Source organism: Phoenix dactylifera, chromosome 5 (genome assembly GCF_009389715.1).
Source record: "Phoenix dactylifera cultivar Barhee BC4 chromosome 5, palm_55x_up_171113_PBpolish2nd_filt_p, whole genome shotgun sequence".
NCBI lineage: Eukaryota > Viridiplantae > Streptophyta > Magnoliopsida > Arecales > Arecaceae > Phoenix > Phoenix dactylifera.
This window is the reverse complement of record NC_052396.1, coordinates 14,080,457-14,091,658: the sequence shown is the minus strand read 5'-3', so window position 1 is coordinate 14,091,658 and position 11,202 is coordinate 14,080,457.

Below are 11,202 nucleotides of genomic sequence, written 5' to 3'. Positions count from 1 at the left end.
GAGGTTACTTTCACATAACATCGTTCTAGCCATTTCCTCTAGAGTTCTATTCTTCCTTTCCACAACTCCATTTTGTTGTGGTGTCCTAGGTGCAGAAAAATTATGGGTTATCCCCTTTTTACTACAAAATTCGTCAAATAATTGATTTTCGAATTCGGTACCATGGTCACTTCTAATGGCTATGACTGAAGACTTTCTAGCATTTGTTACTTCCTTAGGGAATTTTTTAAACATAGAAAATGCTTGATCCTTATGTGCTAGGAACATAACCCATGTGTACCTAGAGTAATCATCTACTATAACAAGACCATATTTATTTCCACCTAGACTTGTTGTTCTAGTTGGACCAAATAGATCCATGTGTAATAATTCTAGAGACCTAGAGGTAGAGACACATTTTATGGATTTAAAGGAGTTCCTAGATTGTTTGCCAAATTGACATGCTTCACATATTTTGTTCTTTTCAAATTTTAATTTTGGCAAACCTATCACGGAGTCTCTTTTAACTAATTTAGTTATTGTGTCCATGCTTGCATGACCTAACTTACGGTGCCATAACCAACTAGCATCATTATCTTTAGTTTCATTTACAACTAGACATTGGTTATGTTTTGCAAGATCTTCTAGGTCTACAACATATACATTTCCACGTCTAATCCCTTTAAAAACTAAGCTATTATCATTAGGATTTGTTATAATACATAGTGATGGTTTAAACATAACATCATATCCTTTATCACATAATTGACTGATGCTTAACAAGTTATGCTTAAGACCATCAACATATCTGACATTATCTATAAAAGTAGAAGGGATGATTTGAACTTTACCAATACCAATGATGTGACCTTGGTTGTTGTCTCCAAACGTCACAGCACCTCCCTTCTTAGCTTCAAGGGTGAAAAATTGGTCTTTATCACCCGTCATGTGCCTTGAGCAGCCACTATCCAAATACCAGCAATTTTTGTTGACCTTGGCTGCAAGACACTCCTACACAAGCAAATCATGTCATCTTAGGTACCCAAGTTTTCTTGGGTCCTTCATGGTTAGTCAAGTTGGTTCCTTTTGGAACCCATACCCTTTTAATCTTTCTTTTAGTTTTCCTTTTCCTATAGTCACATGCATTTGCCTTATGTCCTATATTTCCACAACAAAAACAGATCATTTTCTTAGTTTTATTTTCTCCAGCTTTGACAAAGAAGTTACTAAGAAGTTTTTGTTTATTTTTCGGTTTATACCCTAAACCCGCTTTATTAAATACGGCTCGTTGACTGTTAAGTATCATGTTTAACTTTTCAGAACTATATGTGAATTTTTCAACTAAGGGTTTGTATTTGTTAAGTTCTTTAGTTAATGTTTGATTTTCGGCTTTTAGATCATTTAGTTCTTTTGTTAGATCCTTGTTTAAGACTTGTTTATGGTTTTTGAGTTCTGAAAGTTCCTTAGTTAGTTTTTCATTATCTTTAGTTAAGGTATTAGTTTTCTTAATTAAGAGTTGGTTGCTTGTCTTAAGTTCTAGATTTTCTTTGGTAATAGCATCTTTATCCTTAATTAAAGAATCATACTTACGGATATAAGTTTGGTTAGTTACTTTTAGTTCCCTGTTTTTAACATTAACATCCTTATATTCAATCATTAGTTCGTTAAACGCATCATAAAGTTCATCAAATGAAAAATCATAGTGCGTATCAGAAGTTACCTCATTTTCGTTGGCCATGAAACAAAAATTGGCCTTCTCTTCTTGTTCTTCATCGGATGATGAGGATGATGCGTCGGAGTCCGATAGGGTGGTGACAAGGGCTTTCTTCTTCTTCTTGTACTTGCTGCTCTTCTTTAGTAAGGGACACTCAGCTCGGATGTGTCCCGGCTTTTTGCACTCATAGCACCCGATCCCCTCACTTTCCCTTTCCTTACCTTTGTCCTTGCGGTAGGAATTTGAGGGGCCTCTCCTTTGATGATAGGACTTCTTGTAGTTGATGAATTTCTTGAACTTGCGCACAAGATGAGCCTCACCACCATCTTCCTCATCTTCTTCTTCTTCACTGCTGCTGCTGCAAGACAAGTCCTTGTTAGAAGAAGTAGATTTTAAAGCTATTATCTTTTTCTTATGGGAGGACTCTTCCTCGTTGTGTTGTTTCATGGTAAGCTCATGCGTCATAAGGGATCCAAGGAGCTCTTCAAGTGGAAGCTTGTTCAAGTCTTTAGCTTCTTGGATTGCCGTCACTTTAGCTTCCCACGACCTTGGTAGACACCGAAGGATTTTCCTGACAAGTTCACTGTTAGTATAGTTCTTGCCAAGGCTTTTTAGGCCATTGACAATATCAGTAAACCTAGTGAACATGCATGTAATTGTTTCGTTAGAGTCCATTTTAATTAGTTCATATTTATGAACCAAAATATTTATTTTGGACTCTTTCACTTGATTCGTGCCCTCATGGGTCACTTCAAGTCTGTCCCAAATCTCTTTTGCAGAATTGCAAGTAGAGACCCTATTGAATTCATTACGGTCTAAGGCACAATAGAAGACATTCATTGCTTTAGAGTTTAATTGTGCCTTCCTCATGTCATGTTCATCCCAGTCCATTTCTAGTTTAGGTACCTTAACACCATCTACGTATATGGATGGGATGTAGGGCCCATTTACTACAATGGACCACATCTCATAGTCTTGGGCTTGGATGAATATTCTCATCCTAGCCTTCCAGTATGAGTAGTCAGATCCATTGAAGAAAGGGGGTCTTTGGGTGGACTGACCCTCAATGTGAGAAGATCCAAATGGGGTTGTCATTTTGATCTTTTAACTCTTGAGTGGAAGAGTTTTTGGCTCTGATACCACTTGTTGCCCAGATAGACAACCCAAGAGGGGGGGGGTGAATTGGGTTTTTAAATTAACTTGAATATTTAAAACTTTGTGGATGATTAATTTAAAACTATAGCAAGTTGTTTAATTAAAGCTAAGTGCTGTGAGTAGTGTCCGGGGAAGAAGATGAGAGACAATGCACTACAAACACAAAGTTTTATAGTGGTTCGGAGCTAACCCTTGCTCCTACGTCCACTCCCCAAGTCTCACTTGGGAATTTCACTATAACCCCCTTGGATTACAGCCGGTTGTTTTGCAAGCTCACAACCAAACTTGTTGTTTTACGAGCTCACAACGAACTCGGTCGGTTTTCCCAGGCTCACCGACTAGAACCAAACCCCGATTATTTTTCCGGGCTCACAATCAAACCCTTACACACGTTGGTTTTAACTTGGCTCACCAACCAACCTTAAACCTCTTGATTCAATCCCCCGATTGAATCAAGTAAATACAAGAGATAGAAGAAAACAGAAAATAGCTTCTCAAAAAGCAGATTTAAAACAATATAATCGTAAAGGAGTTAGAAGCCCTCAAACGCTTTTAAGCTGGTGAAGAGGTATGGCTTCTGGAACTCCGGTCTCCTCTTGAAAGAGTGGTCGACTTGAATGCAGGAGGAGGAAGCTTTGATTGTTGGGAAGAAGTTGTTGGAGCAGTAAATGCAGATCTCCCCTTTTTCGTTTAAGAGCACTTGGAGAGCTTGAAAACTTGAATGCTTGGAGTGGAATGTCTATTCTCTGCCTTGCTACAGTCCTCTGTGGCTATTTAAGCCAACCCCCACGGAAACTAGCCGTTACTCTGCTTTTTCTGGCCGTTCTGCACACTCTGCGCAGCCTGACAACATGACCGTTGGTGGGTTGGAGTCGACTCGCGCGATCAGGAGTCGACTCGGCTGTAGCAGGAGTCGACTCACGCTTTTCCGGAGTCGACTCGGCAACTGTTCCAAATTTGAATTAAAGTTGCCGTCTTGACTGGGAGTCGACTCGTCTTGACCTGGTGTCGACTCGCCAACTTCTGGAGCTGACGTGGCAATTTTGGAGTCGGCTCATCCACTGAAGTTCGTGGATCCAAATTTGAATTTTGTCCACTCGAGTCGACTCGACTGTCCTGGGAGTCGACTCGAATCTCAGAGCCCGAACTCCCGATTCTCTGTCTTTTGGCTCATCCAGTCTTGGAGTCGACTCGAACTTCCTTGGAGTCGACTCGGCTCTCAGTTTCCGAAAGTTGGTCTTCTGCCTTTTGACGTGAAGCTTGTCTCGGAGTCGACTCGAGCTGTCTGTGAGTCGACTCAAATCTCAGAGGCAGTAATATGGTCTTCTGTCTGTTGATGGTCGCTCAGTCTCGGAGTCGACTCGCGTACTGCGGGAGTCGACTCGAATCTCAGAGTCCGAAAATCGTTCTCTGACTTTTTCTTTGTGTTCCTCTGAGAGTCGACTCTTACCTTCTTTGGAGTCGATCTGCCAACCATCGGAGTCGACTCGCGTTCCACTGGAGTCGACTCGAATCTTAGACCCGAAAACTGCTCTCTGACTTTTCTTTGTGTTTCTCTTGGAGTCGACTCTTACTACCCTGGAGTCGACTCGTTGAACATTGGAGTCGACTCGCGCACTTCGGAAGTCGACTCGTTGACAGTTTCTGAGTTGAAGCTTTCTGTCCTTCTGTCTGTTCTCAGTCGGAGTCGACTCGTACTGATCTGAAGTCGACTCGAGCTCGTGCCAGTGAACTTGATACGCTTGGAGTCGACTCGTGATACTCGGGAGTCGACTCGAGTCTCAGACATTGATTCATGCAGACTTCTTAACTTATCCAAAATACTATGAACCAAGTCTAGAAACACTTGGACAGGATTTTCACTGAAACACTCAATTGAATTCATTAGTAATCACAAGATATACTCAAATGCTTTGAGCTCATCAAAATCAAATGGGGTTTTAATCAATCACTCCACATAGAGGTACACTAGAAAATGACAAATATGTTCTTGGATATTGTAAACCTCCATTTAATTCTCTATAGCCCAAAAAACTTTCTAGGATACCTAGTTTCTTACTACTTAGACACTCATTTTTTTTTCAATTTTTTTTTTCTTCATGAGAAACACGGTGTAAATGCCACCATTTGGGCGTAAACCAAGATCTCTTCAAAATGTTTGAGTCGAAGGGAGTGGCACCAACTTAAATTTTTTTGTTTTATATTTTTTAAAATAATAAAAAGAAACGACACATTAAACTTTTGTATATAATATTTCAGCTATTAAATTTCTGCATATCAACATTTACCAAATTATATTCTAAAAATTCATATTTTGGATTATAAGTAAATAAAAGCATTTCTTTCGGTTTGATTATTATTTTATTCTTGACTAGGGGACGTAGAAGGGTTCGTGTAGGCAGTAGCTAGCTATGCTTAATCTAGGGACTAGGTGTGGCTCATTAGGATCCATATACTCCGCCAAATCGTTAGGTTCCAAGAAATAGATTCATAATTATTTGAGGATTGCATAAATTATAGAAATTATAAAAATATCTCAATTATTTTTTGATATGCTGTAATCTGATTACTTGGTCCTTGTGATGGTACCTTCTATTTGTATTTTACGTGTCCTCTTTTAAATTTTAGAAACATAGTCTAGCTAAGTATATTTTGTGCCAAAAAGATTTTTTAGTTAAAAATCATACAAACTAAAATGGTTGAAAGTGAAAAATCTTATTTTGGATTAATTGCACTGTTTTAATATATTGATTGTTTTATTAAACTATATTAAGCATGGGAAACTCTCATTGCTCATGAACTATTGGAAATTATTTAAAAAGAATGTTTGGAACATCTTTTAAAATTTCATGTACTTTGAAAAGTGAACTGAAACTAGATGTTTTTTACAAGAATATATGCTTTTAGTAACCACAAAAGTCCTCGCTAAAAGTCAAAATCCTGTAAATAAAAAAAATTTATTGTGATGGGAATTTTTTTCATCACCAGGTTGTCACATATACTTCTGGAAAGCTACGTTCGTGACAACAAAATGGATGCCATTTTTTTTTAATGAAATATGAGGAGCGGGTAGCCACCCTTTTATTAAACAAAGGAGGTATTCTCAAGAAATGGTTGGCCGCATTGTCCTTCCAGGGTCCCAGAACCGTCAGCGCGTTATATTATTTGACGCACCTGGTCCAGTGAACCAATCCAATAGCCGCTCGCCACCCCCGCTTGTCTTCAAACTATTCAAGATCAAAAGAGCGGTCCACTGCACTTGGTCCATCTAATAATTTCTTTGATAGCCCGGTGAGGACCCGGTCTGCTTGACCAGCCTGACCTAAGCTTGGCCCAACCCAAGCTCACATCAAAAATAAATAGATAAATAAATAAATAAATTCTCCATCCAACTTCTGGTGGGAGTCGACTTCCGAGCCAAAGAAGGCTTGCTCCTCTATACAACTATCTGCCTACCCCCTTTAGTCCTCTACCTCAAGCTTCATCCTTTCTTTCCCTCTTCTTTTTCTTTCTTTTTTTTGTTGAGTTCACAATTGCCCGTTATTTTGCTAGTCGAAAATTGGGGTCGCCAATGCCTCTGGATCTGAGATAACACTGTGATCTTCTTCCCTTTTCTTTATTTTTCTTCCCACATCTTGAAATCGCGACCGTCGACTGAGAAATTGGCCAAAAATCACTCGGAAAAAAGGATCCCCTATTTTGCTCTATTCCGCCTTTTTCTTCTTCTTTCGACCACTGCCTCCATTAGCGTTAGTCGTCGAGGCTTTCAGTCGTTATCCCTGGCTAGATGCTAAAGTTCTAGCCGCTGGCAAGCCGACTAGTGCTTAGTATTGATTGTATCACAGACCCCCTGCTCAGCCCTATTTTTTTTGGGTTGAATCTGACCGGCCGGCCACCATCTACTGGTTGCCACTGCCACCTGTTGCTTCCTCGTCGGACCACGACATGGCAACCATCAGCCTGCCTCTCTTTCTTTTCTATTTTGCTAAGAAAGAAGAAGAGAAGCATCTCTTTCCTCTCCTATATTCTCTCTCTTTTTTCTCTCTCATCAACCTATTTCTCTCTCTAAACGGAACCTATGGATTCTAGAGGTCCCATTTACGTATTCTATAGATTTGAGTTGACCCTTGGAAAGAGGCCCTAAACTATCTTAATGCTCGGGCCGCCTGCTGGACCGATCACCCCAACCTTGTTAAGTATCCCTGTAATCGACTAATGATGAATCTTGTTGAATGACCTTGGCTCTAATCGAGTTCATACTCCATGATTCATTAATTAAGTTGCTTAGACCTAACCTTCCCAAAGCTGCTGAATATTGTCACCCGACCAACCTCCTTTACTTATTGTTTTAATTCGATTAAAATCATCAAACAGAAATTAATTTTACTTTAGTGTTTTTAAATAAGGTTAACTAATTTGCCTTGTGAAGTTTTACAGTCTACAGCAAAATAAGTAAATAGATCTTACACTTATTATTTTTTAAATTATCATGTTTTCTGTGCACAAAATTTGCTTGTGAAAATATCATACTTTTCTTAAAATTATGAATCAATATATATGTTATGAAAATTATGATTTATTATCAAAAATAGTTTTATGAACTATAATTAATAGCCTTGATGATGCACAGATAAGTTCTAAGGACTCTTTTCATGGAACTCAGAAGTCATTTGTTATCTGTTTGAAAAAGGACAGCATTCTGAACCAAAGCATACCTAATGACAAGAAGGAAAACTACATTTCTACTAGATTATTATGTAGATTCTAAGGTATAAGGTTTCCTCTGGATATACAATTAATCCCAAGAACAGTAATAGACTTGTATGAGGATCTCTGTAAGTCAAATAATGTCGAACACCAGGTCATATGCCTTCTCTATTATGCTGTCCAGATAGTTGCCATGTGCATCCATGCACATTGGCAGATGCTTCTCATCCTGCTTGCACTAATAAATAACAAGAAATTCTTAAGTGCCATTAAACAAACATGAACAATTCAGATTTATGTTAGGTTCATGAAGGTTCAAATATATATTTCATGACAAAGTTTTAAAAAAGAAGGGACCTGGGGATGTTTTTTATTATCTTAACTCTTTTCAAAATAGTTACTATCAAGAAAATAGATTATTAAGGTTACGCTATTGTAATCTCGAGATCACAAATTAGAAACATGAAAATAGCCTCTATACATATGAGAATAAGGTTGCATATATCTGACCCTCTCTAAATTCTGGAATGGCGAAAGCCTTGTGCATTGGGTCTCCTTTTTTACTATCTATTTTCTTCCCTATCCAATATCATGAGGCAATTATCACAAGGGAAAATCTGTTAAGAGAGTAAGCAAGGTAATAATATCTTACCTCAGTTAGTTCTTGATCTCTTTGTTCATTTTCCGGTTGAACTGTTAGACCATTATAAACATAGTGTTAAATTCATTGAAGTGCATATCTATTAGCCATCAGCCTGCCTCCCTTCCTTTTCTATTTTGCCTAGTGAAGTTTTCTATTTAACCATTGAAAACCAATCATTTAGTGGCATGTAGGTGATGAGTCAAAAGATTTCTCATTTTAGAGCATGATGAAAAATATGGATTACATATCTAGCATAAATCTTGAGTATGAGTTTGTTTATTGGGTTGACTGCTACCAAACACAATAAAAAAAGAAAATAATGTTAAATAACCAATTGACTCCATAAATTTAGGTTGATAGATAAAGGGACAATATATTAAGCTTAACACTCCCCCAGTAGCGGGATAACTTAGTCAAGGAGGACTAGATCAGGATAAATGATCAGAGATAATAGAATAAATAACTAAACTACAAGGATTGAAGCTCACAATCTCTTGCAAACATGAGCTCTGATACTATGTTAGCTAACCAACTGGCCCTAAAATCTCAAACAAATGGGGAAAAGCTAACAATGTATATCAAAATTAACATGATCTACGATAATAATGGGAAACCAACGGTAATAATAAACCTAAATGCTACCAATTTAATCAATCCTTTCACATCAAGCCGCTGCATAACCACTTAAGATGTAACAACCATCATAGGATTAATTAAGGCTTCATGTAGCAAATACTTTAACAATCATGAAAGGCTCTGTTTTTGCTTTTTCTTGCCTTTTTTTTTTTTTGTGGAGGCAGGGGGTGGTAGTTTATTTGGCCATTAGTAAAATGAGATGGGGAAAAAGAGTCAGGATTGAGGCCCCCAACATTCTGTTAGACACTAGACATGAGTTAGCTCTGTAAATATGTAGAACCAAATATAGTGTGGTGTAGTAGTAGGCATTTCTACTTGCAATATTCGATTGTACTATTGGTTTTATTTAACCATCAATAAAAATCGTTGATCATTCCTTATTTTATTATACTATATATCTCATAACTTCTCTACAAATCTATGGTAATGGAGTTAAACACAGTTTGTGCAAGACTTTTACACCATTGTTTTATAATTTTACCGGGTTATTAGGTTGACTTTTGAGGTTGCAAATGGACAAAACCCATAAACTTCACAAAATGATATATATATTTGTGTAGCATCCATTGAAACATAAAAGTCATGGCTATAAGAAAATATTCAAAATATTAATTACTCTGTTAGAATATAATGAAGGATTGAAGTAGAGAAAAAAAAACCTCTGGGGCCTTCGAGTTGGGTAATGGCAGTAACAAATCGGTCATGAAGCTCAGGAGTCCAGCAAAGTTCTTGAACATCTCTCCCAACCATGTGATTCTCTGTGCTTCGATTTTGATCAAAATACATATTCTTTGACATGCAAAGAAGTATAGAAAGTCAATCGAATTAAAAATAATGAAAGTAAAGTAAATGTAATGAAATTAACAGTAAAATTTGAAGGAAAAAGGATTGAGAGAAAATGTGTAGAAAAATCCTATGCCTTGAAATTCATGAAAATAAAAAAGAATACAAACCGAACGATCATGTTGCTGCCATTTGTGATAGTTGCTATGGCTTCTCTTTTGCAATTGATTTATTTTGATGATCTAAACCATAAAACAAGTCTACTAATATATAGCAAAAAAAGTTTTGAGGTTGACTTGATGCAGTTAGCTTCATGCAAATAGTGCTAAAGCCTGAAGTTTGGCCCCATCATAGTAAGAAAACATCAAAAATCCTCTGGCCTCCCCTTTCTCCCACCATTTAAATTTTCCGAGCCCCACTAGAAAGTTTAGGAGAGAATAAAACTGTAAACCCTCTCCCTCTCCTCACTTGGGCTCCATTGGTGGAGAAAAATACACATGCATCGCATATTTTAAAATAAATTTATTTTGATAAAAAAATCTTACAACAAAATATAAGCATAATTTTTGAAAAGGTGAATCAATATGAAATTTAACAATTATATTTATGACTAATAGACTTGTTGGACTAGAAAAGTCCAGTAGCCAGAAAGCTAGCAGCAGCAAGGGCAGTGAGCAAGCAAGCGGTAGCCGTTTCTTCTCAAATCACTGCCAACTGCTCGGGCTCGGGTTCTTTCTTTTCTGATTGAAGTCAAATTGTTGATGCAAAGAGAAGGACAGGAATCAATAAAGGAAGAAAACACTCTTACTGCAAGAATGCCTTGTCCGGTCGAATTAGAAAGGTTGATCTATTACTTATTATATCTTTTTAAGGCGGGTTTACCTCTTACCCGCTGGATTCCATTGCACTCTGTAGGAAGTCCACGCAGCAAACCGAAGCGAAGTCGTCAAGCAAGAGTCTCCTTAGGTCCTCAATCCTCTGGGCGACGCTCGTATGTGGATAAATGGAAGGAGCTCCTTCAAACAGAGGGAAGGAAAGCCCTGGCTCTACTATTATGGCGGAAAGAGGGTCTACTTCTGCTCCATCGGAATGCTTTTGTGGCAGGTGGAACTTTTCTCAGCCATCGGATCGACCGGTCCTCCACTGGGAACGGTGCATAGGGGGCTCGTATAACAATGTTATCTTAGTTGGTTGTCCGGTCTCACGCCACTATCATCAATATCGATATCATCAATAAGATAACCTTTAGGCTTGTCATCCAGGAACTTGTTCGGAAATACCGCGGACCAATCTTAGGCAGGAAATGCATCCATTCAATCCATGTACGTATCAAAAAGTGATGGAGGTCGCAGCCTATCCGAACCAACTGGAGTGAAGTTGGTTGCCGACAAGTCTGTCCCCTTCGGATACAGATTTCAGACTGCATGGGGAAGATCAAACTAATCTTTGCAAAGTTCAATCTTATGTGATGTTCAGATGTATCTATAACTAAAAATCATAGAATCAAAATATTTATAAGCAACGTGGCAGAGATCAAATATAGAACCCTACAAAGATTGAACTGATAAAATGCTGAGTAAAGAGT